The sequence below is a fragment of the Vidua chalybeata genome, chromosome 11 (genome assembly GCF_026979565.1).
Source record: "Vidua chalybeata isolate OUT-0048 chromosome 11, bVidCha1 merged haplotype, whole genome shotgun sequence".
Lineage (NCBI taxonomy): Eukaryota > Metazoa > Chordata > Aves > Passeriformes > Viduidae > Vidua > Vidua chalybeata.
Window position 1 is genome coordinate 19,662,604 of NC_071540.1, and position 22,714 is coordinate 19,685,317.

A 22,714-nucleotide genomic window follows, 5' to 3' on the forward strand; every position below is an offset into this window, starting at 1 on the left:
TTAATAGATGAAAGGAAATTTGCAGAAATACCCTACTGAATACATGGTCTCTGTTAGGATTTGCCTGTTTATTAATATTGTGCATAAAAGTTTTTAAACCCACGTGGGTGGAAATAGGATTTTAGTGTATTGGTAAAATCCATGGACTTATGTAAAAAAGCTCTCTAATTTACTACCAGGATTCTACTGCTGTGTCTAAGCTGAAGGATTTTGAAAGAGAAATTTTCTTTCCTTGATGTCAAACAGATGTGTTAAAAATATTTTTTAATATTGTTTTTTATGTGGATTTTACTGATAGAGGGGATTTTTTTCCATGGATTGAACTTTGGGATTTTATCTGATATTGATACTTGTCAAATATGGGGGTTATGGGCTTTGAAAAAGTGTTATTTGGATATTTCTGCAAAAAATCATAACACAGAGGAGGAATGAAATATTTTTATTCACCTTGATGTAATTTTTCTAATCTTTTTCCCTTTTAGAGAGTGATTAGAAAATTCGATTTCCCCCTGTAACCACTTTGCAAGGAGAGTCCTCTTGGTGCAACAGCTTTGAGCACTGAAAGTTTAAGTCTTTAATGTCTCAGTTGTGTGGGAGCTGCGTTTCCAGCTGCGTCTGCTTTATTTCAGTGACAATGTTCAGCTCTGCTCAGCAATGCAGGGAGAAATATGGATTTGGAAGGAGCAGCCTGAAAACTTGAGCAGCAGATAGAGAATTGCCGTGAAGAGGGTGCTCACATTTCAGGGGGAATGTTCAGGATGAGCCATTTTAGAGTGAGGAATCCTCCTTACACTTAGTTTAGCTCCTGCATCACACCCTGAGATAGTGGAGAGCATGAAAAGGGTAAGAATTTATTTTTTAATATTTAATACTTGTGGTTTAGTCTCAGTTCTCCCAGTTGTTTTTTGCTGTGGGGGCAATAAATTCATCTGGCAGGCTGTGAAATCCATATTAGCAGTTTTTAATAGCCTCAGCATTTACCAAAATGAATAATTTGGGGGTTCTTTTTGTTGATTAATTTGGGTTTTAATGGGTTATCATTAATATTCCTGTCAGTCCCTTCAGCTGTCAGCAGACATCGTGTGCTGAAGATCTCCGTGCCATCAGCATCAGGAGTTTGGTCACTTCTAAACAAAACTGAGGGGCAGTGCTTAGATGTGGGTTTCAATTCTACAATGAAACCTTTCACTTCCAAACTCATCTTCGTGCTGCTCGAATTCCTCTTGGAATTCTTCTTAATTTGCAACAGCAACGCAGAACAGTTGAGTGTTCCGGGAGCCTTTTGCAGTTGTTTCAATGCCTTCGTTTAAAGAATATTCCACTCTTTATCCGTGTTTTTTCCCCCTTGGCTCTCTCATCCCCTGCATCCTCAGCTGCCCCACCTTGCTCAGGTGGTTCCTGATGTGGATTTTGGAGCCAGGGGATTTCTGTAGCTCGGGACGAGCACGAGAGCCACGGTGGAAATTGGGATCTGGGAGCGGAGTGGTGCTGGGAGATACACGAACCAGCTGTGCTGCCAGAGCTGAGAAATGTCCCCTTGCATTTGGGAAAGACTTCACATGCTGCACAAAAAAAGCAGCAAGGCTGAAAAGCGTCTTGTGATGCTGAATTCAGTCAGGGAGGTGTGAGGAGATGTTTTTGTTTGGCACCGCCGTGCAGCAAATGCAGCCCCGCTGTGCCTGTTTGTCCCGGGAATCCTTCGAATTCCCAACCTCCCTTCCACAGGAAAGATCTTGCAGGTCTCTCATATATTTTACTGCTTTTCTCTGGGCCAATGTCTCTATTTTCTTTGGTTTGTTTCTAAGGTTGAGAAGCTGAAAGTTGGACACGCATTTATTTATCTGCATAGCACTAAATTCTGTTTTCCAAAATGGCATTTCCTTGTTTCCCAAGCCTTTCACATCGGTTTAGGCTGACATTACAAACCTGTTCGTGGTTTCTTTTCCACGAATTTACATAATTGGTTTGGAAATCATTGTGGCATTAACTTCTGCTCGTTGGGGATGGATTTCACCTGCCTTTGGGATGCTTTTTAATGTTCCTGCATAGGTTTGGGTTCAGTAGCTCCCAGGATGTGCTCCTTGCACTGGGATCTGCTTTTCTGAGGATTAAGGTTAAAAAAAACCTGACAATTTAAAAATCTTGAAGTGGTTCTCCTCATGTTTTTGATTCAGAGTTTTGGACTAAAGATTTGCTGTCTCACAGAAAAGCTAACTCCCGTTCTCAGCAGAACTTGTAGTTACACTGGTATTAAATTATATTTGAGAAGAAAAAGATTCTGCAAGCAGTATATTTTAAGTCAAAATATTGTGAATGACTTCACCATATTCTCTTTTTCACCAGTAAATATGATACAGCTGAAACAATGACTGTTTCCCCCCTTTAAGTTGTTAAACAGATACACTCTGTGCCTGCTAAATTGTGTGTAAATTCGGATTTCTGGCATTTCTTATTTTGGGGGAGGAAAAATCACTCAAAACACCCCACAGAAATGAATTTTGTGAAATCACTCGAGGGGAATTAGGTCCATCTGCTGAGAGAGTTCAGCCTTTCGAAATTCACTTACAGGGGAAAAGAAGAAGGAGTCATTGTTTGACGCGAGAGATGCTCGTGCTGTGAGCTGGGCTGTGTTTTTGTAGCACTGGCTGTGAGCTTTTGGAGGAAGAGGCTTGTTTTTGGAAGTGCCTTTTATTTCCTTGCAGATAAGAATGGGTAATTAATACATTTTAATGACGTGTTTAAAGTAATGAGTGCAGCTGTGGACAGATGATGTGCAAGCTCAGAGCTGCAGATAGAATTCCAAGTGAGGAGACATAGAATTCCAAGGAAAGAGACCTAAGTTCTACTCATGTCTGTAATTATTCCCATGCACTTACTGAAACAGGAATTTAAAAAGATAGAGATGATAATTTTTGCCTCAGTCAGTTCGTATAAAACATAGAGTTGAACTAAAATCTGATTTTTGGGCCCCAGCTGAACCTGGAGGGTTTTTGAGACAGCATTAAGACTGAATCCCTTCAAAATGTCTTGTATTGATGACTAAAAACAAGGAATATGCTAAAAAAAATGATGTCTATTACATAAATCAAACTCTAGCTTTGCCCCAGCACTTTCAGGCTGATTTTCAACCTGTGCTTGAACTCTGGTGAGAGAGAAGGATTTGGGGAGTTCGAAGTTTTGCCAGTGAGTTTTCCCTTTTAGAATCCTGCATTTCCAACTCCAAGGAAGTTTCCAATGAATTCCCCGTTTCCCTGAACCATCAGTGCAGAGACAAAATCCAAAATACTCCAAACCCGCCCTGGTTTCATGTCCAGATTTCAAGGCCTAATTAAGTAATGGCTGCAGGGGGTTTCAGATCCTTTGCTTGCAGCTGGATTTCCAAGGGCAGAATAACAGTAGCAGGGTGCTAAAGAACTGCTAAAGATTTATTTTTGTGGCTTTGTGTGGCTGCTCTGCTGAACTGACAGTTCCAAACTTGGCACCAAATGAAAAGATGAACTTTGGAGTTTATCCAGAGTCACCAAGGCCTTGTGTTCAGCCTTTGAACAAGGCTTTGCTAAAAGGGCCTACGTGGGACCTAAAGGAACTCCAATTTATCTGTGGGGATTTTTTTTTCCCCTTAAATCTTTTGTTTTCAAAATTGTTGAGTATTTTTTTTCAGAACAGTTGTTTCCCTTTTTTTCCCAAGGCGTTGTGTTCAGCCTTTGAACAGAGCCTTGCTAAAAGGGTCTATGTGGGACCTAAAGGAACTTCAATATATCTGTGCTGATATGTTTTTTTTCCTTAGTTTTCAAAATTGTTGTTCCTTTGTTTTCAAATTGTTGAGTCGTTTTTTTCTATGTAGTCTTTTTTTCTTTTTTTTTTCCCCTCACATATTTTTTTCCTTTTATTTCAAGGCCTTGGGTTCACCCTTTAAACAAGGCCTTGCTAAAAGGGCCCACATGGTACCTAAAGGAACATGAATTTATCTGTGGTGATTTTTCTTCCTTAATCTTTTGTTTTCAAAGTTGTTAAATAGGTTTTTTTCTGTGTATCTTTTTTGCTTTTTTTTCCCCCAAAATAGATTTTTTTTTTCTTTTATTTGAAGGTTTTGTGTTCAGTCTTTGAACAAAGCCTTGCTAAAAGGGCCCACATGGTACCTAAAGGAACATGAATTTATCTGTGATGATTTTTCTTCCTTAATCTTTTGTTTTCAAAGTTGTTAAATAGGTTTTTCTCTATGTAGCTTTTTTCTCCCCCCAAAATACTTTTTTTCCTTTTATTTGAAGGTCTTGGGTTCAGTCTTTGAACAAGGCCTTGCTAAAAGGACCTACTTGGGACCTCAAGAACTTGAATTATCTGTGGTGATTTTTCTTCCTTAATCGTTTGTTTTCAAAGTTGTTAGGTAGGTTTTTTCTATGTAGCTTTTTAGCTTTTCTTTTCCCCCAAAATACTTTTTTTCCTTTTTTTTCAAGGCCCTGGGTTCAGCCTTTGAACAAGACCTTGCTACAAAGGCATACGTGGTACCTAAAGGAACATGAATTTTTCTGTGGTGATTTTTCTTCCTTCAGTCTCTAATTTACAAAATTGTTGTACTTTTTCTATGCAGAGACTTCTATACTCTTATCTCTGATTTCATTTGGGTCTTTTTATGGAAAAAAAAAATCATATATGTGAAGCTTTTTTCCCTGTGAGAACACTTGCCAAGGAAATCTTTCTCGCAGTTATCCAAAGGAAAGGTCATTTTTACAGCGAGACTTCAGATCTGTGTTTTCAGACAACTCACAAACACCCAGCCAGCAATAGCAGGGGCATCTTTCAACTTTAACCTTGTGTTCTTTAAAATTTGTTTAACCAGAAAAAAAAAAAAAAGAGAGAAATTGGAAGAACTTTCATCTTTTCCACTGAGTGATTCTTTGGAAAACTCGGATAACAAAGAAGGGGAGAAATGGGAATGTTCAGCTTTTTATTTTGAATTTAGATAAAAACATTAAATTAAAATCCCCATGAAATATATAACTCGCTCCTGGTTTTTCAACCATGTGACTTTAATTGGTGTTTATTTCTGTAGATTAAGGCATTAAAAACTTCAGCAGGTTTTATTCCAATTTCTATTGAAACAAAACCCAAATGTTTCTTTATGAAAACCATAAAACCAATATTTCAGTGCAGCTTTTCCTGTAAATATTTTATTTCCCTGAGTTATTTCTTGCTGCCTTTAGCTACAAGTATTTAAAACAAGAAACAGAGCTCGGGAATCTCCTTGAAAATAATTCTTCATCGGGGACAGGCAGCAGCTTCCACAGAGAAAAGGAAACCTGAACCACTTAATGCCTCTGTTAATTAAATTTTCAGTGATTTCTCAGGCTGTTGAAAGTGTGGAGATGCCCATGATGGATATTTGGGGCTACTCACTCCGGGAAGCTTCCAGGTGAGGGAGAGGTGGCCCCCATTTGGCTTTGGCTGCCTTTGAGAAGGGATTTTAGGGGGATTAATGGAAAATCCAACACAAACTCCACGCAGAGGTTGTGCTCCTGCAGGAGCTGCAGGGGCTCGTGGCTGGCTTTGTTTTTAACACCTGAAAAGTTGTTTTGTGCTAAAGAAAAAATAGATTTGGTCTTCATGGGCTAATTTATTGCTGTATATTGTGCTTTTCTGTTAATGAAGATTTATGCAGCAGAGGGATGATATTTGTGGTGCATTACCACAGACATGGCCAAATTCTCTGGTTATTAAAGGGGAACATCACAAATTTAAATTATAATTATAATATTTCCAGAATCTCTCCTGCCTTTCCCTTCTCCTTTATTAAACCTGACATGTCAGAGGTGTGAGAGATGAGGGAGGGAGTCAGGCTGTCCCAGTGGGGTCTGGGGAACATTTTCCATTATTTCTCCCCAAGCAGAGGGTCCAGACCTGGACCTGCTTTTGGCATCAGTCCCCACATTCCAGGAACATTCCCCCAGAGCCAGGGGAATATCCAAGGAGTTTTGTTTGGATGTTGGGAATGTGCAGCATGAACGGAGTTGGAGCTGAGACTGAGAGTGATGTTTGGGTGTTCCCAAAGCTTGGGAGTCCTTTTCCATGGAAATTCCAGAGAAGGACAGAGCCAAAGTGAGGATTAGAGCCAAGGGACAGGGCATTGCTGTACCCAGTCAATAAAACTCCTAATTAAAAGGGGAATATAATTGAGTTAGAGAGGAAAATATCTGTAGAGGATATTGACTATAATAACCTTTAGGGTAATGCTCTGAAGCACAGATTTATTACAAAAAAAAAAAAGGGGTTTTTGTATAATTTTCAGGATGTTGGGACTGCTTTGGTGACGTGGGAGAGTGAAGGATAACAGGGGAAGAGTGAAATTGTGTGAAGAGCATTTGGGTGGGTGTTACATCCAAGAAACTGAATTGTCATTGCCAGCACTCAGCACAAACTGGAGCAAGTTAAAAATGCATTAAAATGTGAATACATTAAATTTATGTGATGCTTTAAAAGCATCATCCAAAAATTGCTAATAATAACAGGAATAACTTCCATAATTCTCCTAAACCCATCCTTCAGAGAGAACAGAGGTTCTTTTGGGCTGCTCTCTGCAAGAATATTCCCAAAAACTTCTCTAAATTAACAAAGTTCTGTGCATTATTTTAAACCAAATAAACCCCCGTGTGGGCAATATTTGACAGAATCTCAGAGGATTTAATTTATAGATCTTAATTCACTTTTGAGCCTAATTAGTTTGAATTTAATAAAATCACTTGAATTATGAGTGAGAGTGCTGAGGGTTTTGATGGAGTTTTTCCCTATATTTTGACAAATATCCTTGTGTTTTATAGGGAAAAATATATCTGTATTTTATCTCTATATTTATGTATATTTATCCCAGTATTTTTCCCTATTCCTGCTATGGATAGCCACCTTGAAATATTTACTTTTCCATGGAACAGGACAATCCCTGACAAGAACAGGATTTTTTGGATCTCTGACTATAATTCCAGCCGATCAGAAGCACCACACAATTCTTTAGTTTGCTCAGTCCATGTAAAATCAACTCAATATTCCATAGATGCTCACTCCTTGCAGGAGTGCAGCTGGAAAAGGAAATATCCAGGATTTTGTGGGGGTATTTTCTATCTTTATTCATCTGTGGCTGCAGCTTTCCCAGTAGTGTTCTCTGGAGCTGGGGATTCAGGATGCAGAGGAGGAATTGAGGAATTAAGGAGGAATTCTGAGGAATTCAGGAATATGGATTTACACATTTGCAGGAAAAGCTGCTCAGGGCTTGGACAGGACACAACTTTCCATTTTTACTTTAATTCCAGAGCTTCCACAGAACTTTTGGGAAGGGCACCTTGTGTTTCCCTGCCTTATCTCATGTGCCTGTTCCTCATTTTCTCAGCTGAATTATTTTTTGGGGGTGAACTTCAGCTCCTCACACTCTCCACACTTTTGTTCCATGTTGTTCCCTTTCAAACAATCGGGAATTTTGCCATTGGTTTGACAGGACCTGGATCAGACCATGAAGTTTTCAGCTCCAGCTCCAAAACCCATCCCTGCAGGGATTTAAAAGTGGATGCAGAGCTTGGGGACTTGGCAGTGCTGGGAATGTTGGACTCCATGGCTTTGGAGGGGCTTTTCCAACCTAAACCAATTCAGGATTTGGGGATTATTTGAGTTCCATGGTATTTTCTACTTTATGGGCTCCAGAGTCAGTGATAGTCAGATCCAGCGTTGTGTGATGTGGAGGGAGCAGAGCTGGGAAGGGTTTGGAGCACCAGGAGCAGCTGGGGGGGCTCAGCCTGGGGAAAAGGAGGCTCAGGAGGGACCTGAATTCCCTGGAGCTGGGTGGGAATCGGGCTCTGCTCCCAAGGAACAGCAACAGGGTGAGAGGAAACAACTTGAACTTGTAGGGGATGTTTAGTTGGGATATTGGGGGAAATTCCTTCCTGGAAAGGGCTGCCCAGCCCTGGCCCAGCTGCCCAGGGCAGTGCTGGAACCCCCAGTGCTGCAGGGATCTAAACCCATGTGGATGTGGCATTTGGGGCCCTGGATCCATTCCCTTGGCAGCGCTGGGAACAGTTGGATTTGATGATCTTGGAGGGCTTTTCCAGCCTGGATGGTTCCATGATTCCATGTCAGATCAGGGTTGCATTTTCCAAAGTCCGTATCCATGGATTGTATTTCACTGGAATTTTTGTCCTGCATTTGGAGCAGCACAACTCTTATTTCCATGGGATTTCCATGGGGTTTTGATGGGATCACCTTCCTGTGCTTCCCCCTGGAGCTGCCAGGATCCCTCAATCCCGCTCCAGGCCGAGCTCGTGCTGCCTTTTCACTTCAACCTGTAAGCATTCCCAAATATTCCCTGAAAAACCCTTCTGTCCTTCTCTCAGGAGCCAGAGGAACGAAATCCCTGGGAAATTCCCCGGGATTTGGGAGGAGGGAGAAAATCCTTCAAATAGGCAAAATGTGCTCATCTGACAACACCAGGGCTTCCAAATTTATTATTATTTTCCTTCAAAAGAGAAATTAAGGAGCATCTTGAACCACTTGTCCTAATTGGCCGAGCCAGTGAAATCCATATGGATGCACATTATCCATAGAAAAAGTGGAGGATTGGAAATATTTCCCCTTTCTGACAAATGGAACCATTTGTTGCTCATTTTTCCCTATCTAAACAGAGCTCCCGAGGCTGGGAGAGCCCCGGGGGGAGAGGAGGGGATTTCTTGGCATAAAAACATTGGCTCTGCCTGGAATTTTCCCCCCTTTTTTTGCTGTTCATACAAATCTCCTCGAAAAAAGGGGAAAAAAATCCACGGGATAAATCAAGCAAAAGAGAAACCCCTGTTATTCTTACAAGGGTTTTTGTTCCTCAAGCTGTGGAATACATGGAAAAATGCTGGATAAACCTTCCTGTGTTGGTTCCCGGAGAGATTTTGTGGAAAAAAAGTGGAGAAAACTGTGGAAAAACTGTAGAAAACGTTTTAAAAATACAGATAATAGCAATTCTTACAGAGCAGGTGCTGTGAGCAGAGCAAGGAGGGTGAAAAATGAACTTTTAACAACAATAATTTAAATTAAGCAAGGATTCCACAAGCAAAACTGATCTTTTGGCTTTAAAAACACGGATTTTTTTTTTTTTTCCTGTGGAATGAATTCCATGAAGGTAAAAGTTTTGTGCTTTTCAGGAACATTTTAAGATTGATTTTAAAAAAACTATTGCTTTGTGCATGTGCTGATTTGTCCCATAATATTCACAAATATATGGAATTTAAGAGCATCTGAAAGAAGAGAACAACTCATGGCTTGTGGTTATTTCCATGTGGGTCAAATTTTGGTGTCAAAGCCAGATTTTGGGTTGATGGTTTCTTATTCATTACAGGTACAAATTAAATAATCATAATTATCAGATCAAAATTGATTTGCTTTCAGCTGAATGGAGAATTTTCATTTTATGGAACTTTTTAATAAGAGCAAAGAACATTTGAGGTGCAGTGTAAGGAGTATAAAATTGCCAATTTTAAAGCACAACTATTTTTGCTCGGTGCTGCAGAATTTAAAATCCATAAATTTGCAGTTAGACACTAATTAAAGTGTATCCCATTAATTATATTTTTATTCAATTAATGATTTTTTCTCCCTGAATGTTTTTTACTCCATAAATTATTTTTACTCCATTAATGATTTTAACTCCACCTTTTGCATTTTAACAAACCTCAAGGAAAAAATCTCGAGGAATTATCACAGATACTCCTCCTTAATGTGAGATCCTAATATTATAATTCCAGGGGTGAATCAATTAATGAGGAATTGTTTAATTAAAGTTCCCTCCCAATGCAGTTCTGTGACTCTAAATCTGGATTTATAGTGGGAACAATGATTATTTTCCCAAAAAATGGCCAAATTTGGATGCACTCAGGTTCACAGGATCCTGCAAAAACGGAGGGGACAGGAAATGTTCCAGGACATAAAAACTCATCCTGGATAAAATTCCCCGTAGTGGGGGACTAAGATAAGAAATCAGAAATTCTGGATTTCTTTGTCCACGTTTTTGGGTGTTTTCTGTGGTTTTGAATGGATTTTCTCCCGCGTTTCCCAAGGAAGGAGCCCGGGAGGTTTCTGCTTTTGGGGGAAACTGCTGATCCCCTTTGGCTTTGCTGTGATCCCACTTGATCCCACATTCCCTGAGGAACGGGAGGGAGCTCTGAACCCTCTTCCCCCTTTTCCCCCTCTTTAATTAACAGGGAATGATCTTTTCTCGGGAGAAAACTTTGCTTTGCTTTGCAGGGAATGATCAGGAAAGAGAATTCCAAAATCCACAGTTCCCCGAGCTGTCAGTTGCAGGAAAATTTGGGATTTTCAGCTTTCCTGGGTTTGGAGCTCTCTGCTCCCAGGGGCAGCTCCTCTGCTCCAGGCTCTGCTCAAATACTTGGGACTCAAAAGGATCTTGATGTATTTGTGACATTTTTTCCCTCAAAATCTTTGGGATGGATTTGATTTCACTGTTCCATTTCAGCTGAACACATTCTCCTTTGTTCTGGTGAAAACGAACAGGAAACTTGTAATTGAATTTTAACTTCTCCATTTTAACTTTTTAATTTAATTGACACAACAAACAGATTTGGTTTTTGTGGTGGAAAATTTGGCATTTTACGATGTCTGTGTTTAATTTCCACGCTGAATAATATGATGTTTATGCCCCTTGTACCCTTTTAATGGATGAGGTTTTACTATTGATTTTTGATGTGCAAATTCCTGAAAGCTGCAGCGAGCTCGAACCTCCTCGAGAAAAACTCGTTCGTGATGAACCCAAGTCCAGAGATTTTGAAAAATATTTCATGGATTCTTGGCAGCTCTTCTGAAGTGGGAACCAAATGAGAGCAGGGATAGCCCCAGGTCAGCTCTGGATGTCTTTTAATGAGTTTTGGGTTTAATCTCAATATCTCAACTCGAAACATTTGCTTCTTGAAAGCAGAATATTTAATACACTGAGCAGTTGCTGACAGCTGTGTGGAAAAGAAAAAAAAAAAAAAAAAAAGGGAATTTGTTTCCAGCTAAAAAAGAAATGCTTCAAAATGTTTTTATTGAAAAAAACAAATCTCCACAACAGCTTTGGAATATCTTCATCCTCGGATTTTATTCGCTCTGTCACAGCCGGGATTTACAAGCTCATGAAAAGGTTACAATCCCAATAAAGCCACACGGAGCAGGGAATTAGGGAATTACAGTCTGTAAAACCTTGGCAGTGTTTAGTGAGGTGTGAGGTGAGGTAAAAAAAAAAAAACAGAGCAAGGACAGGGAAACCCTTGGAGTTTAAGGAGCAGGTGGCCAAAGGTCAGGGTTAAACTCTTTCGGGGTTAAGCAAACTCGGCTTTGTTAGGTCTGGGTTAAACGGAGCCAGATCCTTCCCGACAGGGAAGTGCAAGGAATGCACGGAATCACAATTATCCGACAAATACTGGCCAAACCTGCTCCTGGTGCTGCTGAAACAAGTGTTTAACACGGAATTTCAGTGGTGAAAATTTCCCTCTTGAAGTTTGCTCTTCATTTGTGCCCGTAAGGAATCCTGGGAGTGGGATTTTCAGTGTCTTTCCTTTGGAATATCTGCTCAAGGCTTTCAAATCTTCTCTCATTTTATTTGCTTTGTGATGTTTTCCCAGCTTTGCACAAAATTCTTTATTTCCCTGGGATCGCTCTGAAAAACAAAACCCCACCGCCCTCATTTAGATTCCTTTAAAATTCAGTGTTTTCCATAAAAAATCCAGGTGGATTCGTTACATAAGGGATCTTTCATAACCTTTGAGCATTCCTTGAGCTCAGCTTCTCCCAGAGGGATCCTTCCCCAAGTCCTTGCTCGGCCTCGTGTCTCCGCAAACACGCGGCTCATCCTGAGCCAGCTTCCCAAATCTTGGACATTTCCCGGGAACATTCCGTATCTGGGCAGTTCCTGTTATTTACCTGGGATTGCAGGGATGGGAGCCATGGAATTACTCAACAATTAAGTCACTCATTAGGCAGATATCTCAAAATCCCGTCAGTTTTCAACAGATTTTGGGGTCGTTTTGCCACCCCATAAATAAAAAAATAACGGCAGCGGTGTGAGATAAATTCCCTGAAATATTCCTTGTTGGAAATTCCTGGCTTTTGATAAAAACTGCCAATAGTGCTGGGAAGGGATCTGAAAGCAGGACTTTCACAGTCGGAAAAAAATCCCCTAAAATTGTTAATCTGATCTTTTTAGCACTTCAAGTCATAAGTGACCAACAGACACAATAATTTAGTAAAGACTTTCGGGAACCATTCCCTTTTGTTAGCACTGAGAGAGTAAAAACTTGGAAAAACCGAGGGAATTAACAGCTTATTACTCATTTTTCTTCCTGCTTTTGAGGTCTGCGAGAGATTTTTATCGAATTAAACTTGAAAACAAAATCACCCACCCTTCCCAAAGATCCTAAATCAGGATTTTAACCCTGCCTTGGCTCTCCAGGGTGCCTGGCATTGCTCCCTTTGACTCCTTGGTGGCCAAAATCCACTTGTGCTCCGGCTCGGAGCGGGATCGGGGCCAGAAATGCTGAAAGTGTGGGATAAGCGTGAGAAACGTTGGGCTGTAAAAGAAATAATTTCTTTATTTCCAGGGAATTTCACATGATTTGCACCCTCAGCATCACCCAGGCCCGAGGCTCCCTCACCCTTTGGCTTGGTAGGATTTTGTTTTCTTTGGATAAAATCCTTCCCCAGTTCCCAAGCAGCGAACAAACAGATTTAGACAGAAAACCCGCAATTGTTTGTTCTTTTCAGGCTCAAATCTCATTTCCAGCCGCAGGAAAAACAATAAAATGGATGTTTGCTTTCTTTTTTTTGCCCCTCTGGTGATAAATATGATTTATTTTGAGTTTTCTCGGGATATCTCAGCTATTCCAGTGGAAGCTTTGGAAGGAGAACGTTGCTTTCCCTGCACTATTGGCTGCTGCTCAAGTGCTTTAAGTCTGTGCAGGAATAAGGATTTGAATTTTTAAATTAATTATTCTTCTTAATAATTTCCTTTTAGAACTCAATGTAACCCTTCAAATTTTTAATTATTGCAATTCTTTTAATTGTTTCTCCCTACAGAACTTTTCCCCCGCTCTGTTTTAAGCCTTAATAACTCCGGCACACAAAAATAAATTGCAGTTCTCCCTCCTGCAGAATTATTTGACGCTAATATTTCCTTCACATCGCATCTGTGGATTTTCTCAGCTGTTTATCGGGACAGAAATCCCATCCCCTGGGTAGAAACCCTGGATTTACCTTGCCGTGGAAGAAGAGGGTTTTATGCTGGGTTTTGTGGAACGGCAGCGCTTGGCAGAGCGGTCTCCGAGGTTTTCTTTTTCCTGGAGTGCTCCGTATCCCGCCGGAATTTTTACCCTGAAGATTTCTCCCCTGAACTTCTCATTGTCTCCCTTAATCCCTTTGGTGGAGTGTCTGTCCCTGCTCTCGTCCTCACTCTTGGATTCCTCAGGGAAATTTCAACCCGTGTGAGCACCGGGATCCGCTCTTCCCACGTCTTGTGTGGAAGCATTCCCAGATTTCTCCCCGTGCCATTATTAGAATTATTAGGGATTTATCCACGTTAAGTATTTCCACGTGCACCTTCCTCCCCTTCAGTGCTGAGCCCTTCAAGCTTTTATTTGCAGCATCCAAATAATTCCAAACTTCCTTTGTTGGTAAAAAACATCCAGAAATTCCAGATGGGTTTTTCCAAGGTCAAACTGGATTTTTATAATTTAATCCTTGCACTTATTGGTCTGAAGAAGGAATGTTTATTAGTAACAATATGCTCATTAATTTAGAGTTTTGCTAATTATTGGTGCAAACCTCAGGTGGAATTTACTCCTGATTTACTCCTTCCCAAGGCAGGGCCAGGTAGAGAAGGAGCAAAGGGACACCTCTGTTTCTCTCTCCTCATTTCTTATTAATTAAAATCCCCATAAAATCCATATAACAAGTTTATATTGTATAATATAGATGGTATATTAAATTATATATTATAATTTCTTATATCATAGAAAAAAATTCATGTCCTCCTATATATAACATTGTTATCTATTATTTCTATATAAAAATATTTTTCTATCAGGTATATGATACAATAAATTATATTATGATTTTATATTTTATATTTAATAAATATTAAGGTACTATGTATTGTATTATGACATATATACTATATTAAAAATAAAATAGAAATATATTATATTAATTATATTATATTATATTATATTATATTATATTATATTATATTATATTATATATAATAAATAAATAAATAATAAAATAAAATAAATAAAATAAAATAAATAAAATAAAAATAAATAAATAAAAATAAAAAAAAAAATAAATAAATAAATAAAAAATTAAAAATAAAATAAAAATAAAATAAAAATACATTCTAGATCATATATACTAATAGAACAATAATATTATTGTATCACATAATAATATACCATATATTTTATACAGTAAGCATTTCCCTGTGGCCCAACACTTCAGAAATCCCTTCAGGAATGTCAGCAGGAGCAGCTTTTCCTTGGAGTGGGATGTGGAATGTTCGAAGCCGTGCCCTCGAAGGGGCTCTTTGTAACCCGAGTGGGAATGGCCGGGGGCACTCTGGGAATGTCCCCGGCTTTGGGAACAGCAGCACATTTTTCCCGGGGCACAAATGGGGAATGCCAGAAGTTGTCAGAGGTTCAGATGAAATCATTCCCCTTGTAAGTGCACTGAGCTCACCCCAGCAAAGCTGAGTTTTCCCTGGAATTACCCCCTGACATTTGGGATGTGTTAATGCAAGCTCAGCGGAATCTTGGGGGGGGGGTGGATCCAGCGGGATTTGCTGCTGCTCAGCAGGAATTCCAGCAGGGAAAAGCACAAGGGGGAAAGTGGGAATGGGATTGCTCAGGAGGGGCAAACCAAGCTCCATTCCCTGGGTTCAGATCAGCTCCTCACCGGCGTGGAGAAGGGAAAGGCTCAGTGATCCCTTAAATACAGGTTTGGGATTGCAGGTGGAGCAGGAGCAGCCCTGGCAGTGCAGGGCTTTGTTCCTATAAAATCAGTGGGAACGTGGATTTGGGGGATCTGCACGAGCTCCAGGATCCCAGCAGCTCCTGCTCCCTCTCTCTGGGCTCTCCAGCCGTGGAGTTAACCCCTGATCAGTCACATCCAGGGTGAAAATAGGCAGAAATTTTCATTTCCATGGATTTGGAATGTGAAATTTCTCACAATCTGAGATTCCCAAACCTTTTTAAAGTTCCCCTGTTCACTCTTTGTCTGCTATGTTCTGCCATTTAAACTTTAAAATCTCATTTGAAATCTAATTATTAACTCTTATTGCTCTTCTTATAACACTGCCCAACCATACTCTGGGATGTCCAGTGCTTTAATATTTATTTCCAGTTTTAGGATGCATTATTCCTAAATATTTTTAATCTGACTGCACATAAAAAGGAGAAAAAAAAAAAAAGAAATTGATAATTTTCAGTGCTGTTTCATGCCTTATCTCCTCTGTGGTTTATTTACTGTACAGTGGCTTTCTTTGTGCTTTGTGTGATCCAATTCCTGAGCGATATATTCAGGAAAAAGCTCCAAGTAGGTAAATAAAAGGATCAGAGGGAATTCTTGGTCAGCTGCAAATCTCCTTGGAGAGTCTTTTATCCCTTTCTTTCCTGTGCTTTTATCTCCTTGTTATGACAAAAGCTTAAATAGCACTTATTGCCTCCTTCTCCTTAAATCCCATTTCTCCTTTCTCCTTAAAAAGTGTGAAACTTGGATTTAAAGGGGGTTGGGGAGTGATTTTTGAGGGATAAAGTTTGGAGTTGTTGGGACTGTTCCATCCTGGCAGGATCCAGCTCCAGAGGAAAATGTTGGTACCAGGAGGAGAACAGGCTGCAGAAACACCTCGTGTTCAGCCAGAAATTGTGAATTAAGGGGGGGAAATAGTCCCAGAATTTCCATAGGAACTGGAAATTCAGGGGGGAAATAATCCCAGAATTTCCATTGGAACTGGGAATTCAGGGGGGAAATAATCCCAGAATTTCCTTAGAGAATTTAGTGGGGAAATATTCCCAGAACTCTCTTAGGAGCTGGAAATTCAGAGGAGAAATAGTCCCAGAATTTCCTTAGGGACTGGGAATTCAATGGGGAAATAGTCCCAGAATTTCCTTAGGAACTGGGAATTAAAGGGGGAAATAGTCATAGAATTTCCTTAGGGAATTTAGTGGGGAAATATTCCCAGTATTTCCTTAGGAACTGGGAATTAAAGGGGGAAATATTCCCAGTATTTCCTTAGGAACTGGGAATTAAAGGGGGATATATTCCCAGAATTTCCTTAGGGAATTTAGTGTGGAAATATTCCCAGAATTCCCTTAGGAGCTGGGAATTTGGGGCTGCCTGTGCTGCCAGCTGGAGGAATTCAGCATGAGGGGGCTCAGTGGCACCAGGGTCATTCTGGGTCTCTCCATGAGCTGCTTTTGCTGAACTTCCACACTTTTTACAGGATTTTTAAGGGAAAAAAACCCAACCCAGCATGTTCTGTGTTAGATATGAAAAACTGCTTTTTATGAGCACGGGCTCGATGGAATCTTACATTAACGGGATTTGGCATTTTGCACTCCCAGGGAGCGTCTGGATCCATGTGAGGGCTGGAAATTCTCTCGTTTGTATCAACCCCAGACTCGAGCAAGGCCAAATGTGGGTGGGTTTTGATTTTTCCTCCAATGCTGAACCCATTTTCAGCCCTTCCTCATCTCCACAAACAGCCAGACGCAGTCAGGCTCAGACTGGAGGGTGTGTGAAGAAAAATCTGCTCGTCTAAATCAAAATAATTCATCCCTTAATGGGCTGGGAGGAGGAAGAACTTTCCCTGACACTCTCAAAACTCCTTCCCCATCCCACAAATCCCCGTCAGCCGCAGCTTGTGCTCCTTCCCTCTGCACAGCTTTTGGGATAACCTTATCAGGTTATCACTTTTATTGCTGCCTGACTCCTGATGGATGTTTGAGCCACCAAAGCTGCCAAAAAATGATGATTTATATAGAATTAATCCATTGATGCAGCTCTCTTTGTCCAGCATTTTCCTCTCTGCTCCAATAGCTGGAGTGTCCTAAGAATTAAAAAATTTCCTACCAGACTTCTCACGGATTAGAGGAAAGTTTGGAGTTGTGGAGGGAGAAGATTCCCAGCAGCCCAGGGAACACTCTGTGTTTGCTGCTCGGAGAAAATCACATTTTTGCTTTCAGAACGGAGGGGTTGATTGTAAAAATAAGGCACTTTAACCTTCTAAAGGTGGATTTTCTACAGCTCTGGTGAGCTTTAGTTCCACTTCCACTCGTGTGGCCACACAAGGCTTGCTTTGGGGTGGGACTTTCACCCCTTTTCCCTCCATTGAGACAAAATTTCGGTGGGTAGAACACGAGTGAAGCTGAGCTGGCTGCACACAACTATTCCTGAGCACAAATATGTGCTCCCAGCCTTTATTTGAGGTTCTATCCTCGTTTTACATTATCCCAGCTGGGTATTAAAGTGAGCTCCAGAACTGGCAATGGCTTGGGGAAAAGCAGATGTGGACTCGGAGCAAACAACACTTCTGGGTCCAGAGCTCTCCTTGATGTCTGCTTCAAACTCACACTCCAGGAAAAAAAAAATAAAATAAAATGGAGAGGCCTTCCAAAATGCCTTTTCAAACATGCAAATGACGCTGGGAAAGTTTAACATGTATGCAAATGTGATCTGGAGAGGGGAATTAAAGACCTTTGGCTGGCCTGGAGGCTCAGCTGGTAGCAAAATAGAAATTTCTTGCTGGATGGGAGAGCGAGGTTCAAGCACAGGCCAGGGATGGCTGGGAGCTCCACGTAGGTGAAACTTGGAGCTCTACAGCAAAGCCAGGGGTTCAGAGATGTTCTGGCTCCTGTAATTCCATCCCCTGGATGTGGCTGGAGTGGAAAATGAACACAAAGGGTAAACAGAGGGGTGAGGAGAGCACAGAACCTCGGAGAGCCCCGGCAAGGGTAAAACTGCCCTGACAACTCACATATGGTTGGAGTTTAATCCACGGGGGAGAACAGGCACTCCACGCCTGTGCCAATTGTTTTCCACCCCCAAAGCAAAGAGATTTTAATGATTTATAGCAGAGCAGGGTGGATGTGTTACCTAATGGCTTTAGAATGACTCGATGCAGTTTTCGAAGCGATGCAGGAAGTGCAGTGGATAAACAAATCCCTTCTTATTCCTCTTTGTTCCCGTTTGAAACAGAGCTTTGGTTCTCTGCTAAAATCCAAATTTCTCTGGGAGTGCTTTCCATGCAAGCAGAAAAAAAAATGAAATTTTAAAAATCCCTCCCAGAAAAAGGATTTTATTTGTGGGCTCAACGTGGCATGCAATTGGCAAATCCCGTTTTTGAAGGATTTGTACAATTCTTACATGTCAGGCTACCAGCTTCAAATTGAGACAAATCCATAAAGGAGGAAATGAATTCAAAGAATCACAAATTCATTTGCAAAACTGGGAAAGCATCATGGGCGGCCCCAGAACTTGTAGTACATGACTTAGTCAAACAATCTGAAACTCTCCGAGGATTCATTTCTGTTTTATGGCTGGAAATTAGAAAAAGAACATTTGCATCATTGCAAATGCTTGGTGTGAAAGAAGCACCATTTCCCAAGCTTTCCTCCAGGGGATTGGAAACATTTGTCCACTTAGTGCCTTGGCAAAAGGGAAGCACCTGTGGAATTCCAGCAGAAATGTGGCCTCAGGTGGAGAAAACTGAGATCATTCATGGCTTATCTGTGAGCCCTGCTGGGAATCTGAGGGTGCTGATTTTTGCAGCTCTGAGCTTATTAAATCCATCAAAACCCAATATTTTAAAATGTACAGCGGCTGTGTGGAAGAACATCCACCTCCATGGAGGAAATCCATCAGCTTTCCTAATTGCTTTTCTTCAGGAAAAGGCTTTGGACATCCGAGATGATTTTCTGGGGTGGGAGATGATGGATGACTTTTAATATCCAGCCCATCTGCTCCGAGTTCTGGTCACTGCCAGAGCCACACTCACCTTGCCCAGTGCCAGTAATTGAAATAAAATAGATAAAACTTCTGTTCCTTTGGACTCCTTGGACATGAACTTTCCTAGGAGATAAAAGGCAGGATTAGAGCTGGAGGTGGGTGTTTTAATTCCTTTCCTACCAGTATCCTGTAGCTTTTGTAGGAGCGTTTGGAGAAGGGCAGGTGTTCTCTCATATGGTTTTCATTCCAAAGCCCATATGTTTATTTTTAGCCGAAATTCTGGGATTCATCCCCCTCCACATGGAAGTACCCCCTATAACACAGAGAACTCCTCGTGTTCAGTAGAGCTCTGTCACTCCTGTCAGGAGATTTGGGTGGGAAAGGAAAACCAAAGGCATCAGACAGCTCCAGGTTCTGGATTCCTTCCCTGTCCAGGAAATCAGGGAGCATCTTCCCAAAGGAGTGGGGCTGTTAAAGAGAACAAACCCCGAGGGACCGAGTCTGCTCTTTAACTTGGGTCAAGTTTCCACTTGTCCTTGTCCTTGGGAATCTTTTTCCGTGAATTCTATCCAGAGCAGGGTTTTTTTAGTGCGAGTTTCTGTTAGAAACTCATTATTGTAATTCAGGTAATTCTCCAGAGCACTGTTTGCTCCTCTAAGTGCTCTTTAATTGACAAGCACTGGCTTAGAACTTCCTCCAGCTCCTGATTTATAGCTCAGGCTCCTCACTCTGGTTTTTCCTGCCATCCTCCTCCTGCTTTTCCTTTGAAGCCACCACGAACTTCTGGTCCTGATGGATGGAACTCCAGCTGGTGACATCATTCCACAATTCAAGTGGAGGAGGGAGAAGATTCATTTTCTTAGGCCTTTTCCTGAGCTGTGCAATCCTAGAACTTCTCTGTGTCTCCGTGCTCGTTTTCCCCATCCATATTTCCCCTGGTTAATGGGATCCTGTCAGGGAGAGTAGGAGCAGTGTTTCGTTACTCTGGCAACAAGAGCCAAACTTTCAGATGTTATTTTGCTTCTATTAAAAAAAAAAAAAAAAAACAACCAAAAAAACCCACTGCCAGTTATGATGTAAACATTTGCAGCTCCCCCTAAATCTCTTTTCTTTCTGGAATTGAAGTGAAATGACCCTTCTGAGGGCAAAGTGAGGGATTGGAGCAGACATTTCCCAGCTGTGTGGGATTTGGGGAGACCCTCGGTGATCTGCTCAGACTCTTTTTAAATGGCATATTTACTGCCAGCCTCATTGGAGGGGATGGAGCTTCTCAGCAGCACTGAGAGGCCAAATCCTCCTCTGAATTTATGTAGGAAAAGATTGGATGCTCTTCCCGCTGCAACTGCCTGAAGCCTTCAGCAGAATTTCATGGGAAGTGCTGAAAATAGCCCAGCATTTCTCCTGACCTTTTGTTTAGAGCAGAACTAATCCCACCAGGCACTGGAGACCAGGGTGCCATTTCAAGCCAGGTTTATATTTTTTCAGACGAGCAGGGATTTGCCACATTGGGATGGAAAGGGAGCCATTCCTTCAGGAATGAGGGATCCTGTCCCTCTTGGCTGGGTCGTGGCACCCAGCAGATTTCCCAGCAGGCAGATGCTGCCTGAGTCACCTTCAGTTGTTCCTTGGAATGACCTCTCCCAGTGCTGGTCACTTGCAGGAGTCTGCATCACCCCTCTTTGACTCCTTCCTTGAGCTCTTGCACTCGGCAGCTCCAGTTTAGGAAGATTTCCCTGACTCTGGAGCATTTTTCTCTGCATTATCCAGCCATTACTCAGTTGTACATTGAATAAAACCCAACAATAACATTCTGCTGGGGAAAAAAAACCAAAAAACCAAAAAACAAAAAAACAAAAAAAAAACAAAAAAAAACCAAAAAAAACCCCATTTAAGCCCAAAGGCTTCTTTAGTATTGCTCAGAACAGTGAATTATTGCAGGGATCTGGAATTGCCCACTCCTGAAAACTCTTCCTTTGGGAGGCAGTTCCATGGATTTTGCTGTGCTCGCTGCTGGCACGGAACCATTTCTTCACAAACTCTTGCAATTGTGCAGATCTGGGGACTCCTGAGGGACCTTAAAGCTCACCCCCTGCCATGGGACACCTTCCACTATCCCAGGTTGCTCCAAGCCCCATCCAGGGGACACTTCAGGGATGGGGAAGCCAGAAATTCTCTCGGAATTCCATTCCAGCACCTCACCACCCTCCCAGGGAGGAATTCCTCCCCAGTATCCCATCCAGCCCTGCCCCGTGGCAGTGGGAAGCCATTCCCTGTGTCCTGTCCCTCCATCCCTTGTCCAAAGTCTCTCCCCATCTTTCTTGGAGCCCCTTCAGGCGCTGCAAATTCACAGTTGGGTCACCCTGAAGCTTCTCCAAGCTGAACAATCCCAGTTCTCCCAGGCTTTCCCTGTAGGAGAGGTGCTCCATCCCTCTGAAGGGCAGGTTGGTTTTGGGAAGAGCCATCCTGAGAAGTTTCCCTTGGAGCACAATTCCCTGGGAGGATCTTGGAGCAGGATGTGAGTCAGAGGAACCATCCAGATTTCCTTTCTTCCCAATATCCCCTTGAATTTGATACAGGGAACGAGATGAGGTAACTCCTCTTTCCATAACCAGTCATTTCTACTGAAATTCCATCTGCACTCAAACTGCCAATTAATTATAATCATAATTATAATTAACCTTTGCACGTGTGCTGGTTTCAAGTGGATTTTCAGTGGAAATCTGTGCTTGGATTTGATGCATTTGACATCGTTGTTCAGGGCCTGAACCCATCCCTGCCAGAAATCAAAGCAAAGCCACACTTTGCCATCACTCCTCTCACTCCACCTGAGCATGGCAGGCAGGAAAAGGGACATTTTGGGGACATTTCCCATGTTTTTCCAGGACAGGAAGGGAATCTCAGAGCTGGGATCACCGGGCAAGAGCTGGGATGGTTTATTCTTCTCATACAGTTAAATAATGCCCCTGCTAAAAACACACTCTGGGCTTCTCCTCTTGGTTTCTCCCCACTCCGTGGAGCTGAAATCAGTTTCCTTTTCCATGCCTGTGATTCTGGGGAATTTCCAGGAGGTGCTCCCTGTTCTATGGCCCTGCAGGGGGTTCCCTAATGAAGCTTTGACAGATTTAAGGTCACTTTTTGCAGGGTTCCACTCAGCACTCCCAGAAATGCACAGCAGGGACCGTTCCTCCACTCTGAACTGCTTTGATTTATGCTGAATTTATTTTCATGTCGGCACATTTCATGTCAGAAAGAAATAACAAATTTAGGTACAAGTTGTTGTTGGGGAAGGGAAGGTCTCCAAGGAAGCAGCTCATGAAATTCCCTCCCTTTAAGAGCAGTGGATGCTTTTTATTTTGTTTTACTTTAACCCAACACACTTTTATTTTCAGAGCAATTAATTGGGATATTAATGGGAATAAAGCACCTGAAAGCTCTTGCAGTGGGATTTTCCTTATCCCACAGCCCTGCATTTCCTTCACAGTGGAATATTTGAGGTTGTGAGCCACTAAATGAATGTTTTGCTGGCACTAAATGCAGGAGATGGTTTTAGTTAAAGGCTCCAAAAGTTTCAGACTGAAAAGAATCAGCGACAGGGAGTTATCTTTTTGAAGAGAACTCTTATCAGCAGAGCTCCTTATCATTTGGAGGAGCTGTGTTTGTCATTTGAATGCGTTTGGCCATCAGTGTCCCAGCATTTTCAGCTTCC

General features: G+C 41.6%; 1 protein-coding gene across 2 annotated transcripts in view; it reads left to right on the forward strand.

Annotated features, from left to right (window-relative positions):
• The window catches only part of BANP (BTG3 associated nuclear protein), a 117,269-nt gene that overhangs the window by 85,852 nt on the left and 8,703 nt on the right, over positions 1 to 22,714 (forward strand). The window lies entirely within an intron of this gene.